Source organism: Macrotis lagotis, chromosome 2 (assembly GCF_037893015.1).
Source record: "Macrotis lagotis isolate mMagLag1 chromosome 2, bilby.v1.9.chrom.fasta, whole genome shotgun sequence".
Taxonomy (NCBI): domain Eukaryota; kingdom Metazoa; phylum Chordata; class Mammalia; order Peramelemorphia; family Peramelidae; genus Macrotis; species Macrotis lagotis.
The window spans coordinates 37031456-37055760 of record NC_133659.1 but is presented as its reverse complement, the minus strand read 5'-3'; the positions used below and the strand labels follow the sequence as shown (position 1 = coordinate 37055760).

The window sequence follows — 24305 nt, the reverse complement described above, 5'->3', positions numbered from 1 at the left end:
TGTAGGTGGGGCTCACGTGCACTTTGGGATGGGACCTTAAAGCGGACTGCAAGGGTGAGTACTGTCACCTGCCCTACTTTTACTCTTCTGTTGGCCTTTATCCTTCCCAGGAGGAAAAAAAGAAAAGCCCACGGACTCTTAGATCCTGGCCCTTCAAGCCCCTGAGTCTGAGGGAAGAGGTTCTAGGTAGCAAGGCTCTGTTCTTTGGAGGGAGGTTTTACATCATGAGAAAAGAAGCGTACGGTTCAGGAAAGGACTCCCTTAGCACGTCTGCAATCCGGGATTCATTTCGACCCCGGCCTATGGACTTGATGTCAAAACCTGAATAATCCAGGAGAGTGATCTCCAGCAGCCCAGAGGGAGAGGGGACTGGAGAGTTGCATCAAAGAAATGTCGAGTGACTGGCTGCAGCCTTCCAGGTTCTGAAAGGGTTGTCTTTCTGCTTTGCCTCGTCTCTGAAAGACAGGCTAATGTCGCCTCAGCACCAAACAAGGAAGGAAAGCTCCCCATTCTGGCCCCATAGAGGACCCGGGAGGTGCTGCGCCTAGGAAGAGCTGGGGTGTCTAGCATACCCCAGAAGAAGCAGTGGAGGTGGCCTGCGGTGGCTCCGGTCTCCCTCCAGTTTTGCCCGGCCGTTGCCACTCTCCATTGGAGATGTTTCTAAAAAGAAAGGCCAGTTAATGTGGCTTTTAAAAAAAAAAAGCAGACATTCCGAAGTCGCTTTAAAAATCACGAAGTACTTTGGTACTGTGCATATTGCTACCTCCAGGTGCAGATGAGGAAACTGAGTCCGAGAGATGCTGAGGGACTTACCACTAGATACACAGAGCCAGTCGGAGCTGGGTGGAATTCCAATTAAACTTGGAGTTCAGTACAACTATCCCCACATCAGATTACTTCTCAGATGAACTAATCGTGCCCACCTAGATGTGGGAATCCTTGCTAAACTTCCCAACTCAAAATTGTTTTGAGTGTGGATGCACTTTGGTTTCTAAGGCTTCGAGTTTTTCGTGATCTCCACTTCCTCACACACCTCCACAAACCCCCTTTAAGAATTTTCTTTTCATGGGAAAAATGAGAGCTTCTTCCCACGCCTAAAGCCCTTCTTTTTCTTGCCTCAATAACTCTGGTGTTAGATCAAATTTTAAATTGCGTGGAGGTGCAAAACCGAGGCATTCTTTCACTAGAGAACCGTAGCCCTACATAAAGCTAGCTGCTTTCCCCAAACATTTCCCATGAAACAAAAGAACCATCTCCAAATAAAATTCAGAAAAGACCCAAAGCAATTTCCTTACTGTTTTAATATATAAACATGTTCTCCATCGCCAAGAAATCTATCTCGTTGTCTTCATCATCTATTTTATTTTCTTACTTTTATAAATTTTGAACTCAAACTTCTCTCCTTCCTGCCCCTCCCCCACCCATTAAAAGACAAGCAATGCGATATCAATTATACATGTGAAGTCACATCTTATTGTCTTGATCAACATTATAAACACTTTTGCGTTTTGTAAGAGGCAAAGTAACGTAAGGGCTTTAGCCATGAATGAACTTATGAGATGTGAAGTGGTGTTGCATTAAGAAGGAATTCACATATCTCCTTTAAAAGTCAATGGCAGTCGTTTTGCAAACCAAGAATTTAATGCTTTGAGCAAGACTTGTTTCTTAGAGAGGGAATTTCTTTCAGATTTACACATAATCAGACCTTCTCTGGACAAAGAAAACAAACACAGCTCGTCACATCTGTGTGGTTGCTGGGGCAGGGGACACTTAAATCTTTTATACTTTACCTCCATTTGGAGGAAGGGTGTGGAGAAGGAGAGATTCCAAATGTGGTTTTTACAAAAAGTCCAAAGTGGACCCTTTCGACTAAAAATAATAATTCCTCTTTATCACCAAAGGGGAGGGTGAGAAGACTTTGGTTAGTAGTACATTTCTAAAAAGTCTTCTTGTGACTTTTAGACAAGTCCAAAGCAAAATTATTTTGCTAAAAGTCAGGGGAAGGGAAGAAATTGAGTTGTTTATTTGGCCATTTCCATCTCTTTTTTTTTTTTTTTGAGTCATTGATAACACTAGTTTTAATACAATTTTGAAGTTACTATCATTGTTTATTTTTATAAACAGATTGAGAATTGTTGATCCCCAACATCATAAGGATAAAGAAATTCTGCCTAATGGTGTTGACAACAAGCCTAGGACCCTTTTAAAACGGGGAGTGTAAATGGTAAGCCAATCTCCAGCCTGGTTACCTTGCCCTTGGCAAGAGACCAGGGCACTCTCCAGCCAACCAGTCACATGCAGGCCCATATGGGTGTGTTGGTACAATCCACAAGAACATCTAAGAGACTTGGGATAGTCGTGTTTGTAAGTTAAACTGTGTCCCTAAGCCTGCAAAACACATCTGGACCTCTGAAAGTGGGAAAACAGCCTGGCCTGCCTCCTACCGGGCATCGGCTAGAGTGGGCAGCGACTGTATCTTGTTTCATTTGCAGCTGAGAGCAATTTCTCTTCATGTCATAATTACGTGAATAAAAAAATGAGGTTTGGAAGTTAGCATCCACAAATCAGGATATCAACCCTCTGGTTCCTCCAGTAACTGACAATCGTCTCTTTTTTTTCCTGAGTGTTTTTATTCCATGCCCTGGGGTTCATCCTGAATATTAGGGTGGATCATGAACTAGAGACAGCATAAGGAGAGAGGGGGTTGGCCCTTGAATTAGGAAGACCTGCCCAGGAAATATACTAAGTGACCCTAGGCAAGTCACAACCTCCCAACTTGCAACTCCTGAAGATGATAAATTATAGATAACTGATCCGAATTGAAGGAAGGAATTTCCATAAAAGAAGTTTGCGATTTGGGGGAAGGAGAAGTAGAGTAAATCTACCAGGCAATGGGTGTTGCTAACACAATATGACCCTGAATTTCTTCACCTCCAGTGCTGTGACCTTTTATTTTGTGTTTGACTAAAGTACATCTTTTTATCCTTGCTGGGGTTAAAAGTCTCTCAAATTGAGTGATCTCAAAGATATCTTTGGCTGCGATGTTCTCTGCCTCATAGTCTTCACTATGCTGTGGCAGGCTGTTGGAGATGTGTATTATTGTTGCTTTGGGATCATACAAGTTCATTTCACTTGTGGGTGTCCAGGGCAGTCATACACAGGATACCAGTGGAAACAGTCCTTACTGCCTACAGCCCAGGATCAGATTAGACAGGCCAGGGTCAAGCCTAATTTCTGACAAGAATGAGAGCAAGATATTTTAATGTACACAGGAACCTCGTGCCAGAAATCCATGGGGATGGGGCTGCATTGTATTGTAGGGAGGAGCTTTCGGGCATTGAAGACGTTGGCTGGTGAGGAGTAGGTGGAGATCCAGTCTTCTAGGGGCTGGGGCACAGGTGTTCCCTACTGTGGGAAACTTATTGGGTATAAAAGGGGGGGGGGGTGGATCTAACGCCAATCTCCGATTTCAAAGGAACAAAGAATTAGTAAGTATACGTGTGAGTAGATGAATACTTTTACATAAATACAATTCTGCAACTCCAGTGGCACAACCCACCCACCCCAGCTCCCCACTGGAGCAAGGTTTCCATTTCAGAAGAGTTGGAAAGCTTAACTCTCATTAATATTAATAGTAGTGAAAACAGATCCCACAACACCAGAACCTGATCCCATAGTGGTCCAGTGGACTACTTATAAAGAGCAAATACAATGATTTGTCTTGAGGGAACAATGCGGGGGGGGGGGGGGGAGATTATACCTGTATTCATGGGGGGGGGGGGCGCGTTCCTGTTAATTAGAAGTCCAAACATGCTTTGACTGTATGCTACCCTTTTCCAATTAGTTAATGCAAAATATTGAGAAATGGTGGGGAGGGAGAAATATTGGGCATCCCTCTTTGGAGGGGGGAGAATAAATTCAAAGCAATGCCAAGTTTGCTAAAGTAGTGCGTTGGGCCACGGTTCCCTGGGTCATTGGACTTTATTACCAAGTGGAAACAAATATCCCTACTGCAAATAACAATAGAAATGCACTTTCTAGGGAGGTCTCCCCGCTCCCTGTCTTCAGAGAGCTCCCCGAGGAAGAAGACTGGGACAGTCACACTTTCACCCTATCCCTCCCCCCCCCCGTCCCCAGAGTAGCCACGAGGACCCCAAGATGGAGAAAGCTCCAGGTGGCTCTTTAAGAACAGCCTGCTCTGCTGCGCCTCAGGAAGGGGGGGGGGCCTCAGAAAGCCAGGTTTCAAAATCCACCTGTAATTTCAGGGGAAACAGGGAACCCTTTAGACTACTATAGGGGTCTGGAACTTTTTTCTCCCTTTCCCACTCCAGATGGAGCTGATTTTGGTTTAAAGTATAAAAACAATGGAGGGGAGGACTATCATTTATTTCAAAATCATAAGCAATATTCCCTTCTCCACACCCCCACTTCATCACACACACACACACACACACACACACTTGCAAGAAAATAAAAAGAAACGGCAACCAGAGTTTTCCCCAGAAGCAATTTTTTTTTCTTCGCTTGCCTTGTGCCCCGACAACTTGCAGTATAACCAGAGAGCATTAAGGTGCCACCTTTGGAGGGTTTTCATTGGCCATCTTATCCTAAAGATGAACAGACTTGGGGTATAGACCTTTGCATAAAATGGGGCTCTCTACTCTCTCTTGTGATTGGCCAGCATAAATAGCATTTCCATATGTTATGGAGATAATATTCAATCAAGATAAAATTAGCCTTCTTCTTTCCCTTATTCCATACAGCGCCGGACCCTCTGGCCCTCCCCGCCAGCCCCAAGAAAAGGGCAGCGTCTAAAGGAGAGACCCCGGAATAACTTGGAAAAACTCCGTGTTGCTATTTTTAAAGGCTCCATTTCCAGAGCGGGGAAAGGGCTGTCTCCCAGGGCTGGGCCCCAGATGCTGTATTAATGTAACTTAATTTTGTAGCTGCTTCTTTTTAAAGATTATTTGGAATGGATTGTTTCTTTTGTTTACTATCCACCAAACGACCTCTGCTAATCTTATATTTTATCTCCGTAACATATGGAAAAGCTATTTATTCTGGCCAATCACAATAAAGTGAAGAAAACCCCATTTTATGGAAAGGTATATATCACAAGTCTGTTGATCATTAAAGATATGATTACCAGTGAAAACCCTCCAAAGGTGGCACATTTATGCTTCCAGGAACAGATGGGGACATGAATTTTCCTTGCAAATACTTTTGAAATTGCTCTACTGGTAGCAGTATAAAAATGATATACAGATGCCAGGGCCAAGCAGGCAAGGACAGGAAAGCCAGATTTACACAGTAAAGGCTTCACATGCGCTCCGTCAGTTTTGATGGATCTGCACCATAGCTCGGGAACTTGTTGACTGGGTAGGGAAACAGCTCCAATAATTCACTGCAACAAGCCAGATAATTCATCCCGCCAATCGCTCCGCTTCCCTCTCTGGCGGGTGACATACGAGCCTTCCCCTCCAAAGATGCATCATTCTCCGGCGTGAGCCCTGCTTGAGGGATTCAGGGCGTACACAAAAGAAGGCGCCCCCCCCCCTCCTCCCCGAGACCCGGAGAAGTTGTTTTGATAATGGCAGCCAGATAGCTTTCCACTTTAAGTAGGGCCAAAGCATTCAGAGCCAATTGTCATTATCATATTGATTAAAAAAAAAAAAAAGCCTGTTCATCATAGTGCAATTTGGGGTTTAAGGCCGCCGGATTGGGAAAGAGCAAAGCGTGATCTCGCCAAAGCACCACGATCGGCCCGCAGAGACGTTTCCCTGTTCCAGTTCATTGATGGAGTTGATGAAGTTTAAATGAAGCAGACACTGGATAAAAGTGAGGGTATTGACCACCGGGCACCCCGATCCGCGCTTGAAAAGGCCCGAGACATGCAGAAAAGCAAGGTTTGCTAAATGCTCTAATCTTCAATCAAATCTTACATCAATACAGACAAAGTTTGGTAATGAGAGATTCAATGAAGCATGCGGGGGAGAGAATTAATCCTCTTGGTCTAAACTGGCTTCAACTTTGAAGCCTGCTCCGGAGGAAAGACAGTTATCTAAATGCTAAATAAGAAACTTATTGTACTTTTCCCGGCGTGCTAATCTTTTGTCTGTTCCATCTCTATTATGGGGAGCTCCGGGCCGCGGTTGTCATGGTGACCGAGGCAAGCGCACTCCGGCGGCCGGGGCCGGGAGACCGCGGCCAGGGCGGGCGGGAGGAGAAAGCCGCGCAGCCCGCCGCCGGGGGGAGGGCCAGGAGGATCTCGGGGTGTCAGCCCCCCCCTCTGACACCCCGTCTTCGGCGTGCGCCGCCGCCGCCCCGGGGCTGGGGACGCTGGAACTGCCCGTCTGCCCCCCCCCCGGCAGGGGGCTCCCCACGCCCGAGTCCACGCCTGCCCCCGGGGGCCCCCCACCAGGGGCCCTGGGCCCCGCAGGCCGGGGGCTGGAGCTTTCCGGCTCCCTCCGGGTCCTAGCCCACCGCCCTCCCCACTCCCCCCCGAGTCGGAGGAGAGGCGTGGGGAAGGAGAGCAGGCCCCCTGGGGGCCCTTGGGGACCCCGGGGTCTGGACTGGGGGGGCTCGATGTCCGGGAACAGAGAGGAAGAGGAGGAGGGGAGGAAGGGGAAGACAAAGGGGAAAAGAATTAAAAGCTAGGAAAGAAAGGAAAAGGGGAGGAAGCTAGGAAGAAAATGGAGGCGAGAGAGGAGGAGGAGGAGGAGGGTGGGAGGAAGGAGAGGTGGAGGAAGTGGAGGAGAGCAGAGATGGACGAAAGGATGAGGAGAGAGCAAGGGAGGCAGGGGAAAGGGAAAGGTGGGAAGGAGACGGGAAGATGGGGAGGGGGCGGGGGGGGAGGACAAGGGGCGGCTCGGTGGCGCAGCGGACAGAGCACCGGCCCTGGAGCCGGGACGGCCCGAGTTCCAGTCCGGCCTCAGACCCTTCATAATGACCCGGCCGTGTGGCCTTGGGCAAGTCACTGAGCCCCGTTGTCTTGCAAAAACCTAAAAAAAGAAGAAGGAAGGAAGATGGAAGAAAGGGATGAGAAGAGAGAAGCAGGAATGGGTGGTGAAGGGCCAAGAGAAAAGGGAGGAGAGAAGGGATGGAGAGGGTGGGGGAGGAGGGAGAAGAGAGGACAAGGTGGGGAGGAGAGTGGGGGTGGCGGCGCGGGGCAAGGGGGGCGCCCCGGCCACAGCAGTGGCCCCAGGGAGCCGGGATTAGGGCCGCCCGAGGCCGGTCCGGCGGGGGCCGCATGAAAAGCTTCAGAAGGCCGCAAGGGAGCGGCCGGGCGCGGCCCACTGGCCCCGGGGCGCCCGGGCCGCGAACTTGAGGCGCCTTTGAACTTCGCCTTGTTCATTAACGGGATTTGCCCCTGACCGCGAGCGTCATTGCTCCCCCGGCCCGCGCCGCGCCGACTCCGCGCCCCGAGGAAAGGGGCCGGCGAAAAGTTAAACGCCTCCTAATTCACTCCTTTAATTGAAAACTGGGGGCCGGGCCGGCCGCCCCCCGCAGGAGGGCCAATCAGCGCCGCGGCTCCCGGGGGCCCGCCCTCCTCCTCCGGGGGGGCGGCGGCTGAAGGGGGGGCAGCCCAGAGCCTGGGGCCAAGGAATGTCCCTACATTGTAGGTTGACAGCAAAAGTGACTCTCTGAGTCTCTCCACACCTGTATCTCCCCCCCCACCCTGCACTTCATCCCTTTTTCTCCCTCCCTCCTTCTCTACTCCTCCTTTCTCCCCGTCCCGGTACTTCTCTGCCTTTGCTTCTTCCTCCTTTCTCCCCTTCCTCCTCCTCTTTGTCTCTCCCTCTTTCCTCCCCCTCCCCTCTCTGTCTCCTTCTGTCTCTTGCAGCCCAAACAGCCCCACTGCACCATCCTCCCCTTCCCCAATCTTCTCCCACACACCCACATTTGGACGGAAGAGAAACCCTTAGAGATCAGAAATAAAACTACTCCCCTTCCTCTTTTCCAGAGTAGCAACGGGGGCCCGTCTGCCCGCTCTCTCGTCTTCTCGGTCCGTTTGGCCAAATTCTCTTTGAACAAGAACTCAAAAGGGACCACAACTATTCAGGCGCTAGTGTTCTCGGCACAAGTGTCTGAGCCTTCGCAGAGAAATCAGGAGAAGCGTCAAGGTCAGTCCATACCCCCCTTCTCCTAACTAAAGGTGCCGGATGGATCCGGGTCACCAGCTGCTGCTTTGGTTCTTGTCATTTGCTACCATATCTCACTGGAAAGGGTCGGATTGCTTACAGAGACAGGGAAGTGGTCAGTTCTAGCGGCCAGAGCCCTGGGTCTGGAATAAAGAACGTCACAGTTAGATTCCCGTCTCAGACATCTCGATTTCTCACACTGCAAAATGGGAATAATAATATCCTCTAATATCTATCAGCTAATAACTACCTTCCTCGTGTGGATCAAATGAGATGGTATGTGCAAAGCGCTTGCCAATTGCTTAAGTGACTGATAATACTAAGTATTGCTCAGGCTAATGATAATACTGTTGGTTTTCTTCCAAGAGCATAGATTTAGAGCTAGAAAGATCTTTGAGATTATAAAGTACTCCCCTCACATTTTTTTACACATGAGGAAACTGAGGTTCACAGAGATAAATGACTTTGGCCAAGTTCACAGGGAGTAAACAACAAAGGTGGGATCTGAACAGAGCCTCTGCTTCTAAATCTAGAATCACTCAAATTTATATTTCACAGGGGAAAAAAAATAACTCATCGGAATTGCTAAGGGGCAGTTGGTGACAGTGGATAGAGTACCCACCCTGGAGTCAGGAGGACCTTAGTTCAGATCTGGTCTCAAACACTTAATATTTACTTAGCCGTGCGTGTGACCTTGGAAAAGTCACTTAACCCCATTTCCTTACAAATTACCAAGAAGAAGAAAAAAGACTGTTGGCCTTAACCTGAAGTGCTATAATTATAATACTTAAACCAGGTTGTGCCAGTAGTTTCTCTATGCATATAACTTCTCCATTGTCTCATTTTATCCTCACAATCACCCTGGGAAGCAGTTGCAGCTATTATTTCCATTCTACAATTGAGTGACTTCCCAGGGTCACAAAGGCTAAGAAATGTCTGAAGTCAATTTTTTTTTTAAAGATTTTTCAAGGCAATGGGGTTAAGTGGCTTGCCCAAGGCCACACGGCTTAGGTAATTATTAAGTGTCTGAGACCAAATTTGACCCCAGGTACTCCTGACTCCGGTGCTTTATGCACTGTCACCTAGCCATCCCCTAAAGTCAAATTTGATTCCAAGGTCAGAACTCCACACTCTGCTTCTCAGTTTATTTTTAGCCATCCCAGCTGGAAAGGTTCTCTCTTTCCTAAATTTCTGCATTTAATGTTTGCAACAAATCTTTAGCACTTAGCATTTACAAGGTATCCCAAAAGTATTAGTGAAGTTTTGAACTCTCAAAGTGTTAAAAGACCTTAAGATCTGGGGGAGGCAGGTAGCTTGGTGGCACCATAGTCCATAAAGTAGGCCTGATGCCAGGAAAATTCATCTTCTTAAATTCAAATCTGGCCTCAGATATACACTAGTTGTGTGATCTTGGGTGAGACACTTAACCCTTTTTGTTTTTTTAATTTTATTTAAGACAATGGGATTAACTGACTTACCCAAGGTCACACATCTAGGCAATTATTAAGTGTCTGAGGCTGGATTTGAACTCAGGTCCCCCTGACTACAGGGCCACTGCACTATCCACTGGAGGGTCACCTAGCTATCCTACTCTTAACCCTTTTGCCTCATTTTCCTCATCTGTAAAATGAATTGGAGAAGGAAATAGCAAACCACTTCAGTATCTTTGCCAAGAAAATCTCAAATAAATTCACAAAGAATTAAGCACAACATAACAACAAACTTTTGGGGATGCTCTGTAGAGTCTTATTTGTATTGCTAGTTGGTCTTTATATATATCTTACCATTTAGATCACAAGCCCCTTGAGTACAAAGCCTTGCGTGTTTTGTATCCCTGGCCCCTTTTAGCATAATGCTTTGCACATAATTAGTGATTAAACTTTTGATCATTGGAGGCTTACTCAACAGTAGCATGGGAAGGATATTCATCAAAGATACAGCATGTGTTCACTTGGATACAACTTCTCCTGTCTTCAAATATATTATGATGTTGAAATCCTTCAGAAAGAGATGCTGAATGCAGTGGCAATCAGAAATATCTCAAGCATGAGAAGAAGTGACTATTCATGCTCAATAAATGTTTATTGATCAAAGGTGTGGATGGCATGAAAAGAATAATTCAAAATCAGGACTTGAGACCAAGGTCACTACTTTTGGCCCTGTTAATATGGCAGTTGTTCATTTTCTTGTCAGACATCACTAAATTAGAAGTGTGTCTTTGTGTGTGTGTGTGTGTGTGTGTGTGTGTGTGTGTGTGTGTGTGTGTGTGTGTGTGTGTGTGTGTGTGTGTGTGTGTGTGTGTGTGTGTGTGTGTGTCTGTGGTACTCACAGTGGGAAAATCCAGATCTCTTCTTTATTTTTCCCAAGGGGCCAAGGGCCAAGCCTGGTGTTGATCTGGTCTGCAGGCCTAGAGGTCTACAATGAGAAGCAGAGAGTCAAGGAGGCCTTCATTTTGAAGCCATTATGCAAGGAGGCCAAGTCTCAAGAAGTTATTATTTGCATAAAGAAAATCAGGATTAGAGGGAACAAATCCATGGGCACAGAAGGAGCCTCCATGTATTCAAGAAGATTCAAGTCATACCAGTAACACACTTTAGTTTGGATCTATGTGCAACTATGTTAATTTAGTTCTTTTTAGTGCCTAAAACCCTCTAAGTTATAGACAAATTGTAGCATGATGGAAGGAACTCCGGATTTAGAACCAGAAAACATAGCTTTGAATCCTAGTTCTGCCATCTACTATCCTTAGGAGTTTTGTTTTATTTTTTAGGTTTTTGCAAGGCAAATTGAGTGACTTCCCAAGGTCACAAAGGCTAAGAAATGTCTGAAGTCAAATTTTTTTTTTTAGATTTTTTCAAGGCAATGGGGTTAAGTGGCTTGCCCAAGGCCACACAGCTAGGTAATTATTAAGCGTTTGAGGCCAGATTTGAACCAGGGCTGGTGCTCTATCCACTGTACCACCTAGCTGCCCCTTGAATGAATTTCTTAATCTCTCTGCATCTCAGTTCCCACATCTATAAAGTGAAGTGGTTGGACTAGACAAAGCCCTTTCCAACTCTAGTTTGATTATAAGCTAAAAAATTCTCTACAAAGAAGAAATCATAGTTCCAGATGATTTTTTTATAAATATGTGGAATTGGGGAATAAGGAAAGAGGGTGGAGATCTAAAAAAACCCAGTGATGGCATTTTTTTCTTTTCTTTAAATCATTGAATATTATGAAAAAAGTAATAATGAAACTGGGGAATGGTTGAGCAAAGTATGATTTATGAATATAATAGATTACTATTGTACTATAAGAAATGAGAAGAAGGAAAAGTTTCAGAGAAGCCTGGGAAGATTTGTATGAACTGATACAGAATGAGAAGAGCAGAACCAGCGATAAAATTTAAGCAATGACAACAATGTTGTAAAGAAAACCAACTTCAAAAGACTTAAGCACACAGATCAATATAATGAATAATTGTGATTCCAGAGACCCATGTTAAAACATGCTACCCACCTCCTGACAGGGAGATAATGGGCTCAAGATATAGAATGAGAAAAACAGGGCCAATGTGGGGATTTATTTTACTTGACTATATATATATATATATATGAGAAAAGTTTTGTTTTAATTAGTATTTTTTAGTGGGAATAATGGGACCCAGTAGAATGTCTGCCTTTAGGGCAAGGACTGAATTTTTGTCTCAGAAGTCATGTGCCTACTACAATAGTGTCTTGCATAGAGTAGGGCCTTTTTTTGGTAATTGTCATCTTTTTCTAAATATTTTTTCTTTTTAAAAAAGTTTTCCCCAAAGGATATGCAAAAACAATTTTTATCATTCTTTTTAAAAAATTTTTGCATTCCGTAATCTTTCCTCTTTCTCCCCTACCCACTCTGAGACTGCAAGCAACATAGGTTATACATACAATCATGTAAAATATATTTCCATATTAGTCATTTTGCAGAAGATGAAAGGAAGAAAGAAAAAAAGGAAGGAAGGGACAATTTTCAATGGAGGAATGATTTGTATACTTACAAATTTGACTTATCTTTATATTTGAGAAATAACGTTTTTATCAGAGTTTTTAATCTTTCCTTATAATCTTGGCTGCATTGGTAGGTACTTTTAATACATATTTGTTGAATTTGATTAAAAATCTAATTCCCTAGGTGCCAACTAGAGAACACTGACTTTGAATCTAGGTGCCTCCCACTTTTGATTTATTCTTCAGCTTCTGTTGTCCAATGTGATCCTTTCTCATTAACTGATTTCACTCCCATCTCCCACTCCCCCACCCTCCAAAAAAAGACACTAGACTGCTTTGACTGCTTTATATTTTTAAAAAATCCCTTAAAGACCCAAAAAAGTGTCATTTCCATACATAAAGCGGAACACAAAAGGATGGTTTTATATGGAATTGTGAATCTCATTTTAAAAAGTATATAACAAATTTTTAACATTAATTTTAAAAAGAAACAATGAGAGTTAAATGAAAAAGAAAATAATAGTTATGTAAAAATTACAAAAAAAGAAATGCTTGTCTTTCATCTTGGTCCAAACCATTACTAGGAGTTCTAATAAGCCTTTTTGTTCTGTGAGGAAACTGTTGAGAAAAAAAAAAAAGGATCGGCAAATAGTTTGGTTTGTTAAGTCTTTTGCTGGGAAAAGTCAACATAAAATATTCAACAAAGAAAGCCTGAAACTTTTGGGGAAAGAAAGAAAGAAATGAGGAGTATATCAAAGGCCATCTCTGGTCCATTGAGTCCTTCCTTTTTTCCTGTCTCTAGTTTTTCAAAGATGACCTTGTCTTGATCCTGTCTTGGTCTCTCAAAAAAAGAAATTGAAGGCCTGAAGTCTTCATTTGGCAGAAGGGGAAGGTGGAAGAAGAGGAAAAAGAGAAGCAATAATAAAGACTCGCTTCTTCATATTGTTTGAAAGTTTACAAAAATAGTACAAATTCTGTGCTTCATAAAAATGAAGAATCTTAGAATTGTAAGATACCCGAGTCATCTAGTTCAACCTATAGCCAGAAAGGAATTCCTTATTAGAACACACCTGCTTGAAGGCCTCTCTTAAGGGAGAATCCACTCACCTGTCGAGGGAGACCACTCCACTTTAGAAGAGTTCTTATTGGTCCTGAGAGTGAGCCTGAATAATAACATCCAGTCACATCCAACTCTTTGTGACCAGTTTTTAAGTTTTCTTGGAGCAGTTGGAACAGTTTTATCATTTCCTTTTATCATTTCCTTCTCCAGTTCATTTTACAGATGAGGTCAATAGTCAGTGTCTGAGGCTAGACTTGAACTCACAAAGAGGAGTCTTCTTGACTCCAAGGCCAGGATTTGATCCACTGCCCCTAGGGAAGGATGTAAAAAGTCCTGACACATTTGACCCTGGGTTATTCTTTGAAGGAAACTCATTTAACCAAAACCAATTTAATTGATTCTAACATTATAGTGCTATGCCATCTGACTTCACCTGAATATATTACTATCCCTTTCTCAAGTCCGAACCTCAGATAGTCTCTTTAGGTTGGGATTTGTCCCACTGTTCACCATGAATCAGGATTGAAGAGGTTTTGAGAACTCATCTAGACCACTTCTCTGCTTTCATGACATGAATTTTAATCTACCCCTTTATCAAATGGGGAGAAATTCATGTCTCTCATTGAAAGAACTTAAAAGAGATTGCTTAATCTTCTCATACAACCCCTTCCAACACTCAACTATGAGGATAGGATGGGTTTCCTTTAGTGTTAACTTGTAACCTTCCTGCATATTTCTTATTTTGTTCTCAATGGAAATGAAAAATAAAAATTAAATTAAAAAGGGACACCAAGGTGGTGAATGGATAAAGCACTGGCCTTGGAATCAGGAAGACTCATCCTGAATTCAAATCTGTCCTCAGACACTGACTTGTTTGCCTTAATCTCCTTATCTGTAAAATGAGCTGGGGAGGGACATGACAAACCACTCGGGTATCTTTGTCAAGAAAATATCAAACAGGGTCACAGAGTGCCAGCTGTGACAAAAAGAACAAAGGAATCCTTTCTAATTTTCGAGATCATTATTAAGATTGACGGTGCAATTTGATGACTTTGTAAAGCCATTTGTCCAGTTCTAGATTCACTGGTGTGAGAGGTGGTTCTCCAGAGGTGAAGCCTCTTCCAAAAGGTTGACAGTATTATTACTGTTGTTATTATTACTATCATTACTGTTCTTAGCATTGCTATTCGCATCATGATTGTTGCTGAGCCATTGGAATGCACCCCACCCTGAAGCTAGCTAAATCTCCAAACAAAATGTGTTTTTGTAATAAATTATGTTCTGTGCCTCCACCCTCCTCTGCCCACATCTTGTTTGTAAGCAGGTGAAAAAACCTGTTTTTGGTGGTGGTGGTGTTCTTGTTGCTGGGGAAGACTGGCTGAGCTAGATTGTGCCCCTGAAGCCCGGCTAATGGGATAAGGAGAGGGGCTAAGGGCATTAATAAACCTTGCTTCTGTACCTCCTTGCACTCCCTGGCCAGCACAGCTGATGAAGGGAGTACCACCTTCTCATGAGAACATAATAAATTCCTTTCTGCTTTCAAGGTATCTAAGTCTTTGTTTTGATTTTTGAGTAGGGATTATACCACATACTGGGAGAGGAACAGGGCTGGGTGATACAGAGACAGGGTTTATCCACATTTCATCTGTCACTTTTGTTTCCGTGGGATTCTGAGAAACCCACCCAAGAGATAGTGAAGAAAGGGTGCCCCCCCCAAGCCCTAAGGAAAAAATACTCCTGAGGCAGCTATCTGGTACAGTGGACAGAGCATCAGCCCTGGAGTTAGGAGGACCTGAGTTCAAATCCAGTCTTAGACACTGACCTAGGTGTGTGACCTTGGGCAAGTCAATGAACTCCATTGCCTTAATTTTTTTAAAAAGAGGAAACATATTCCTGCAATTTTAATAATTCTAATTTATTTTGGCCTGTGATTGTAGGGAATCTTAAATTATTAACTTGTTTTGTTTTTTAAATCTTGTTTAATAATTCATTAACTTTTCCTGCCATTCAAGGTCAGGATGTTATACAGAGAACAGAAAACTGGATTTGGAAAGCAAGAAAACCTAGTTTCAAATCCCAGCTCCACTAGCTAGTACTTATGCAATATTGGGTGAATCACCTCCCCTTTTCTGGGTCCCAGGTTCTTCATCTGGAAAAAGAGGACCACATGGTCTCCAGGGTCTCTTTCAGTTCTATGATGGTCTGTAACTACCCAAAAGAACAATTCTCTTTTGAGTCCTCTTGCCCATTGATGCGGAACAGCTCAGTGACACCATAGGGAATCTGGAAGTCATCCTGACTTCAAATCCTGCCTCAGACAAGTCCTAGCTGTGGGACCTTGGGCAAGTCACTTCACCTCAGTTTACCTGTTTTGTCAACTGTTAAATAACCTGGCAGGAAATGGCTAACCTCTCCAATATCTTTGTTAAGAAAACCCCAGATGGGGTCACAAAGAATCTGGCATGACTAAACAATGAAGCCCATTCATGTCCTTGAGTCATGTGAGGGGTGTTATTTATACCCACACTCACATTTGATTTCTTCACACAGATTTATCATCACCTCTTTGGAAAACTGTATTACATCTCTGTGAGATTTGCAGGAGTCTGGGAGACAGGCTGACATTTCCTTTGCCCTTTCTTCCAACTCCATTCCCTTAAATTATGAGTCTTCAAAGTCATAGCATAACTGGACTCTCAAGGTGTCAATCAACCCAACTCTTGATAAAGGTTGGATCTTGTGTCAGAGGGCCTGTGTTCAACTCCTAGATCCATCACGTACCAGATGGGTGACCTTATACTGGTCATTTAACCCTATGGACCTTGGAAAATCTGTAAAATGAAGAAGTCAGATTAGATGATCTGGAAAGTCCCTTCCAGCTCTAAACTTAGACGTGATTTTAGAGGTAGAAGACTTTGGTGAACCTTCAAAATGTTCACTTAGGTCCCTCAAAGTAAATGCTTATTCTGTGGTTAACATCAATGGTCAAAATATTTTTGTAGCTTCTTTTTTCTTTTTTGGTTTTTGCAAGACAATGGAGTTAAGTGACTTGCCCAAGGTTACCCAGCTAGATGATGATAATGATGATGATGATGATGATGATGATTAGTTTTTGCAAGGCAATGGGGTTAAGTGGCTCGCCCAAGGCCACAAGGCTAGGTCATTATTAAGTGTCTGAGGCTGGATTTGAACTCAGGTACTCCTGAGTGCAAAGCCAGTGCTCTATCCACTGGGCCACCTAGCCGCCCCCAGAAATGTTTCTTGACTTTATTCTTTGCTTGTTTGGGAGGTAGGGAAAAAGCACAGAAATTTGTTTTAAGGGTGTGTTTTTAATAACGACAAAATTGTAACCAGATAATATCAGCCATACTGCGCTACGTGACAATTCATTTTTCAACAAAGTATCTAAGAAAATTCTAAGTAACAATACTGTGCTTTTCATTAGTCATCACCACATAAACCTTTTAATTTGCTCCTTTTCAATCTTACAAGTCTGTATAATAGAAAAATCAAGTATGGCATTATGAATAAGGTTGAGAAACAGAAACCCTAAATTGTAATTCTAGTCTTAGAAATTAAACCCAGGGGCGGCTAGGTGGCGCAGGGGATAGAGCACCGGCCCTGGAAGCAGGAGGACCTGAGTTCAAATCCAACCTCAGACACTTAATAATGACCTAGCCGTGTGGGCTTGGGCGAGTCACAACCCCATTGCCTTGCAAAAACCTGAAATAACAATAATAATAATGATGATGATGATGATGATAACAAATGCACAAAATTTATGTATTACATATAACATATGCACAAATGTTGTCTATATCATTACATATATGCACAGGCTTATATATACATACATATATATGTGTATGTATATCTCCCTTGCTCCATGTGCCCCTCCATGCTTCACCCTTGGGGTGGCCCGCAGGCCGCCGAGGCAGGGCGGGGAGTGAATTCCCACTGCTCCCCATTCTCGAGGAAAGGCCCGGTAAGATGGGGGCCGTCTGTGCGCCCCGCCTCCACCGGCACCCCCTCTTCAGGGCCCTGCGGCCGGCGCAGCTGCGGGGGGCACGGGGGGCCTCGGCGCCACGCTTCTTTCAGAAAGGCCGGTCCGGTTGGCTGGCTGGGCACGCGGGGCGCGGGGGCACCCGGGCACGGGGGGCACGCGGCCCGCGGCCCAGGCTGGGTCTCATGGTGCCCGGAGCGCGAAGCCGCCCCGCGCCCCCGGGTCTCCGGAGCAGGATGAGACGGCGGGGGGTGCCCGAGGGGGGCACCGGGCTCCTTGGGGTTCGGGGCGGCCCCCGGCTCCAGGCCGGGCCCCGCGGCCACTCTGGCCCCGGCCCGCCCTTGACATAGAGCGGGCCCGGGGGGACAGCGAAGTCCTGGGGGTCGGCGGAGTCCCCGACAGCCCGGCCCGACGCCGCCCGACGCGTGACGCCCGGCTCCCCTCTTGCCCCCCACGGCCGGGGCGCCCCTTCGTGGGGGCCTCCGATGACCCCCCGACCTCTGCTGCGGGGGGGCAGCCGGGGCCGGGCCGACCCCAGGGCCAGGGGCAGCCCCGCTGGGCCCGGGCCCGGGCCCGGACCCCGCCCCGGAGCGCCCGCTTTGTCACTCGCAGACACTAATGACCTAATCAGGGGCGCCGCGCCGCAGAACGCGCCGTCGGCCCAATTAGCTGGGACAATTATTAAAATTCGGAGGCCTAATTATGTCTCAATTGAACGCTGGCAAGCCGCATCCGAGCCGTAATTAAAACCCCCCTTTGCCGCTGCCTTCAGGGCAGGGGCTGATTAGGGCCTGTCATGGGGGGGCTGGACCCGAGCAGCCGGGCAGATTGCACAACACGACCCCGCATTGTTAAGTGTGTCAACATATTAACCTGAATTCCCTTCAGCCCCCACATGATCACGTCGGGGGCAGGGAGAGAGGGGCGAAAACATGGAGCATTTTATTAAAAAAACATAAATTCTTCCTAATGAATGCTCTAAGAGATCTGACGAGCTTCAAGCTTCTAAGTGCTGGGAGACGTCTCATTACCGGCAAATGTGCTCCTCTCTGCTAATTTCTTTTTTTCTTTTTACTTAAAGAAAATGATCCTTTTTTTGCCCCGTTTTTTTTTTAGAGCCCAGCCCAGCTAGTCGGCTTCCAGAAACGTGTGATTTACCAGTTTCGTTTGATGATGGGACGCGAGCGGATGTTGACTTCCAAAAGAGTCAAATCCAAGACTGGAGGCATAAAAAAAAAAAAGGCTGAAATGGAATCCTTGAAGGATGCTAATAAAAGTTGAACATTAAAAATCATAATATTGAAATAAATTCAAAATATTTATCTTATTCGGCTCACCAGTCTGAAGTCTGAAATGAAGCCAGTGTGAGGAAGGTGGGAGAATAACCCAAAGCAGGGAGGGAGCTGAAATAAGCCAGCTTGGCTTGGAAAGCTCCAGATTTGAAGGGTTTGGGTCAAAGGTGCTAAGTTGGTGCAAGCGTCCTTTCCCTGGGAAAAAAATGAATAAGGTTGTATAAGACCGTTTATAACCTTCCTTTCTTCCAAAGGCCAGTTTGGACATGAGGTTTTATCCAGAATTTCAGGGATTCCGCTCAGTTATTCAGGTAATGTAAGCTTGATCTTGAACTGAATCATTTTTGAGCAGAAAGAACTAAAAAAGGCTTCTTTGATTCATAGATCCTTTGTAACAACAAGTGACTCATGAACAGACACACACACACAAACACGGTTTTAAAGGAGAGGTCTATAAAATAATTGGTTTTGACTGAATGGCCTAGAACTCAGATTTTCATTTTATATAGTTTTGACTTCATAGACCTCCTTTGAAAATATCTTAACCCAAAATTACAAACTGCAGTGGTTTGCACACAGGCACAGATATGAGAATCCAACTTTTATCAAGTCAGACAGTAAGGATGTTTGCAAAAATGAAATGAATCACTTCTCATTAGCTTGTTTCTTTTGGAAAAACTGCATTTTCAATAAGTTATGTATAACATGCAATGGATTTCACCTGCTCCTTGGACTTTTTAATAATGAGTTTATTACTTTTTAAAGTTCATCAGTTTTAACTCTCAATATGGTAAATTTAACACATATAACCAACAAAACAAAAACTTTGGAGTTCTCAACATTAAGAGTTCAAAGGAGTTCTGAGACCCAAAAGTTGGAGAATTTCTACACTATATTATATTGCATTTCTTTAGTTCTTTTTGGAAGAAGAGGCTACTGTGACTTCTTTAATACAGAGACCTGTTGGAGAAACACCTTCATAGGATTTTCAGAGCACTGTTGAGAAGAGATTTGTCCAAGGTCACAAAATCAGACATTAAACCAGGAATTTCTGAGGTTAAGCCCTCAGTCTATTACAAATAATATGCATATTATGAATTCATGCCAGAGACTGCTCTAAGTAATGATACTAAAAGAGACCAACCCATGGATCAGAGAAGGGACCATTTGCATTTTTTACTCAAGGGGCCACTGTGAGAACTGAATGAGAAATCATATTTATAATACTTTTTGAGTCTCAGGATGCTACGCATAGATGCTCTACATAAAGGTATCATCATCATTAGCAGCAGTAACCCTAAGAAGTCACTGGACCACAATTTAAGAGCTTCTATAATGGTTCTGATACATGCACGGTTGTCTATGGTTTGCAGATTGCTTCCTAGGTCATCTCACTGGAGACTCCCCACAAGCCTTCAAAAATTACAAGGATGATCATCTCTATTTTGACAAAAAATAAAACAGAACCCCAAAGCCTAGGTTAAGTGACTTGCCCAGTGTCACACCACAAGTAAGCCACACCTCTGACTCTCTTCATTGACTAAGTAAAATATTCACTCCAGGCTGTGCAAATCAGGTGCTGGGAGGAGAGGGGGGTGATGCTTCATGTATACATTTTCATCTTCTCCCAAGAAAACTCTAAAAATATGATCTCAATTCAGTGATGATGACAGCAGAGGTGCTCTCTCCAGATCCCAGCTGCCACAAGCCTCCCCTCCACCCCCCCCAACCCCCCAGCAAAGGCAGCGGCCACAGATGGTCCTTGCTAGCATGCTTTGGCTGGAGTGTGGACGGGCCCCGAGGCGGGGATGCTGCACAGACTGGGGGATGGGGAGCCCGCCCATCCTGCTCTCCCACTGTGTGTGCCTACGTCTTGAAAATGGCCTTGCTCTGAGTCTCTCTGGATGGCAAGCCAAAGTGCAAATCTGTGTTCTGACTTGTTCCAGAGGCTGTCAGCATGTTTTCCTCTTGTCAGCAGCAATTGACTGGTCAGGCTCACCCTGTACAGCAATTGTAACAGCTCATTGACAGACCAGTGACCCAGCTGGACCTGATAATGGAAAACTATTGATTTTTGTGGGCTCGACAAATCTGAAACGAAGGACCAATGTCATGTCATCAATTGTCTTGGACTCTGATAACCCAGGGGGAAAAAGTTTCAGAGATTTTCTTCCACATTTCTTGACAATTGTTGGCTTAAAAATAATCACAGACACAACCACTTTGTAAGTTTTTCTTCTTAAATTCACAAAACTGGGCAATTATGTCTTAAAGGCCTCATTTGCAGAACCTGTGTTTACAAGGTAAGAGGAAGGAGATGGAAGGGAGTGAAAGCTGAAATTAGTTTGCCAACCTGCAGAGTTGGGATACCTTCTTCAATCTCAAGCAACTAATAGAAAGGATGCTTTAGAAATGATAACAGTCCAAGTGGTGTCTATCAGACAAACAACTCTAAAGGAACAAAGAAACAGAATAAAATTTGAAATCTGATGACCGATAATGACCTAAAACCAAGACAAAACTGAAAGCTGACCTGAGTTGTTTTGATTCAAGGAAGAATGACTTGGGCTTTAAGAACTCTCTAACTTGGGGGCTAGGTGGCACAGTGGATAGAGCACTGGCCTGGGAGTCAGGAAGACCTGAGTTCAAATCCAACCTCAGACACTTAATAATTACCTAGCTGTGTGGCCTTGGGCAAGCCACTTAACCCCATTGCCTTGCAAAAAAAAAACACCCTTAAAAAACCTCTAACTGTAAATGTTAGATTTCACAAGCATGCAATTGTTGAAAAAGAACCCCCCCCCCAAATAATTGATTTTCTTCTTCAATTGATTATTTCAGAACTCCATGAATGGCTCAGTCAGCTTGGTGATACCAGGAAAGTGGTACAAAGTCACCCAGACTCAGCACTGGGCTTCTGATGGCATGAGGCAGTCTCCAACTGCCTTGGTTGAATGGAGAAGTCGGGAGGTGACATGAGCATTGATCTTGGTGGCTGACCTGATCAGAAGTATAGGCAGCCTTAAAATGGAACCTGACCTCCAGACAAAAGGGACCACAGTAGCCAATGGCAGAAGTAACACAAGGGGCTCCACATTTACTCTGTCAAAAGGATCTGAAGACATTGGTTTTAGAGAAGAGTTGGAAACAAGTCCTGATAACACTAGCTGCTCTTCACAGGAGCCTGCAATCTTCACACTCTGCTGTAATTGTCTTCTTATGACCTTCGATTAGCCACGTCCCAAGAACACACCTCTCTGATATCCTGGCACTGTGGAAATTAACTTCACTGTTTGGTTAGTAGCAAAGACCCAGAGGACCGGGACCTAAAAATATATACATACATATATGCTGGGCTTAAAAATGAAACCCATTCGGGAAGTCTACTTTAAGGAATATTTTTAAATGGTTCAAAGATCATGCCATGATATGTTATCTCAACTATTAAAATGGTCTGAATATAGGGGGAAAATGAAATCTCTTCAAACAAACATTTAACAAATAAATTCTAGGGTGCTGAGCCCTTGGAGCTTTGGCTTTGCTCCTTTCCTGATGATCTAAGATATTAATAAGGGTTTACTGAAATGAACTGGATCCCCAACAAGCCTTTGTCATCCCCCCCTTAGGGGGACACATCACTTAACTTCTATAGGCCATTCCACTCTGGGATGCTTGCAGTCCTTAGGCAGCTTTTCCCCAATATTAAGCTGAATCTAGCTAACTTCCAACTACCATCCCAGAGCCTGCCCCCCCCCCATTCCTTCCTAGGGAAGGAAGGAGGGATAAACCAAACCAGTTTTTCTTAGCTTGTTAGATGGTTGGTTTGGTTGGTCAGCATTTTAAAATGCTGATACACTGATAAAGGTGTATCTACCAAAGATCCTACAGAACACAAATGCTGGGGGACCTGACAAATACACCCATTCCACATGGATTGCTACCCGCTCTGCTATGAAGGCAAACTGCACAACTCCAACAGTCCTTTCTGCTACCAGTTGTCTAAAAAATAGGTAGCACAGGGCTTTTCTGAATTTGTTTTCCTGTCCTGAGATGATCATCTGTTTACTTCTCACTCCCCCTGCAGCAGCACCTGGACCAAGGTCAAAATACCTGGCTTTGAATCCCATCCACGAAGGTGTGGAAGGTGGCGATGTTGGCATTCCCTGCCTCACTGCACAGCTTAAGAGGAAGGTTTGTCTTGTATTGGACCAACTCAAGGATTAATTTACCATCTTTATCTTGAGTCTCAGGCACTTAAGGTGAATTTAGGATCCAAAAATCAGTTAATTAGGACCTAGACTACAAATATTAACCCCCACTACAAGTACATAATTCCAGTGGTGACTTTTATTGTTAAAATCTCACTGATTTCAGTTTTGTGGAACACTGCAATCTAGCCCCTTGCTCTGACTTCAATTGTACAACGATAGCATAAGAATCAGCTTTGAATTCCTGTTAACTATTTTTCTTCCTTTTGAGATCAGTTCTTCTTTACTATGGATAGAAAGGTCCAGGGCTATGGGTGGGGAATGTGACATATTCTATCAAATAGGGTTCAGTCGACTATTTTTCGTTGTAGGGCTTGTTCAACAATATGCACATATATGTGTAGGGGTGGGTGGGCATATTAGAAAAGGAATATTATAGAAAAGCAAAAGACAGCAACATTTTCCCCCTTGATTCAATAATCAAAGTCATCTTTAAATGAATCAATTCCTATGAATCCAGTCTTAAAATTCAAAATTTCTCAGTTTGGGCCCTAGGTCTGCCACTGCCTTGCTTTGTTTGGGACAAACTGTTTCCCCTCTCTGGACCAACAATCTTCAATTATTCATGTCAGCAAAAATAAGATTCAATAAAATATGAGGGCAAAGGCTATTCTTTTTCCTTTTCTGTCCCCAGAGCCTGCCAAAGAGATAGATATTTGTTTATTAAACCAAAATGAATGGAATTACAGGTGCAAAGTTTTAACCATCTCAGCCAAAGGATGTTCCCAGTTTAACATGACTGTGTACTTGAGGACCATTCACTCTTCTTGCACACGAATATTTTTGCCCTCTGCTCCAAAAAGCTCTTTGAGACTCACTGTGGAGAACAAACGGCTTGGAATGCTGTTTTCCATTTGTGTTGTCATCCCCAAGTCAGCTTCAGAGATGAACCATGATAACTCTCTCTTGCCTGGTGTCATTCTCATATCAATGAAATATTCTAACTGATACTCAAGAATGATCATGCCTCCTTCTCTGAAAACCACATGCTTTTCTGGGTGGTAGAGTCCCACATATTGTACTGAGATCAGATAAGAAAGGGAGTGTGATCTACTTACTGGGGGAAAAAAATGGACTAGTCCTGTATGGCACCATTTTGCTGGTGGTCTTAGGAAGTTAGGATGAGGGGAAGGATTGGGGAGTAAAAATAATGAGTTCAATATTAGGACATTTGTTTTATTTAATATGACTACAGGACATCCCAGATGAGACGGGTCATAGGTAGCTGGAAATCTAAGAAGGGAAACCAGAAGAGCAGTTAAGCTGGATGAGTAGATCTGGGAATGATGAGCATAGAAATCATTTATTTAATAAAAATATAGAAAGAGAGCCCAGGACAGAGCCCTATGAGATATACATGGTTAGTAGGCATGAGCCAGATGATAAGGTTGGAAAAAGTAGTAGGGCTCATATTTGTGAAAGTCTTTGACAGCCTAAGAGCTGGGAGGCAAAAAAGGGAAGATTTCACCAAAGTTGTAAACAGAATGATGGGAAGATGGTGCCCTCAAAAGAAATAAGGAAGTAGAGTTCATAAAATCAAATTTATAGGTGCAAGGAACAACAGTTAGCA

At 44.2% G+C, this 24305-nt stretch overlaps 1 long non-coding RNA gene across 1 annotated transcript; it reads left to right on the top strand.

Moving 5' to 3' along the window:
- Nucleotides 1-7587: 7587 nt before the first annotated feature.
- On the top strand, nt 7588-14710 carry LOC141512619 (uncharacterized). Its single transcript, XR_012475545.1, has 3 exons — nt 7588-8123; nt 10509-10724; nt 12915-14710. It is a non-coding gene; the product is annotated as an uncharacterized LOC141512619 (long non-coding RNA).
- The last annotated feature ends 9595 nt before the right edge of the window (nt 14711-24305 follow it).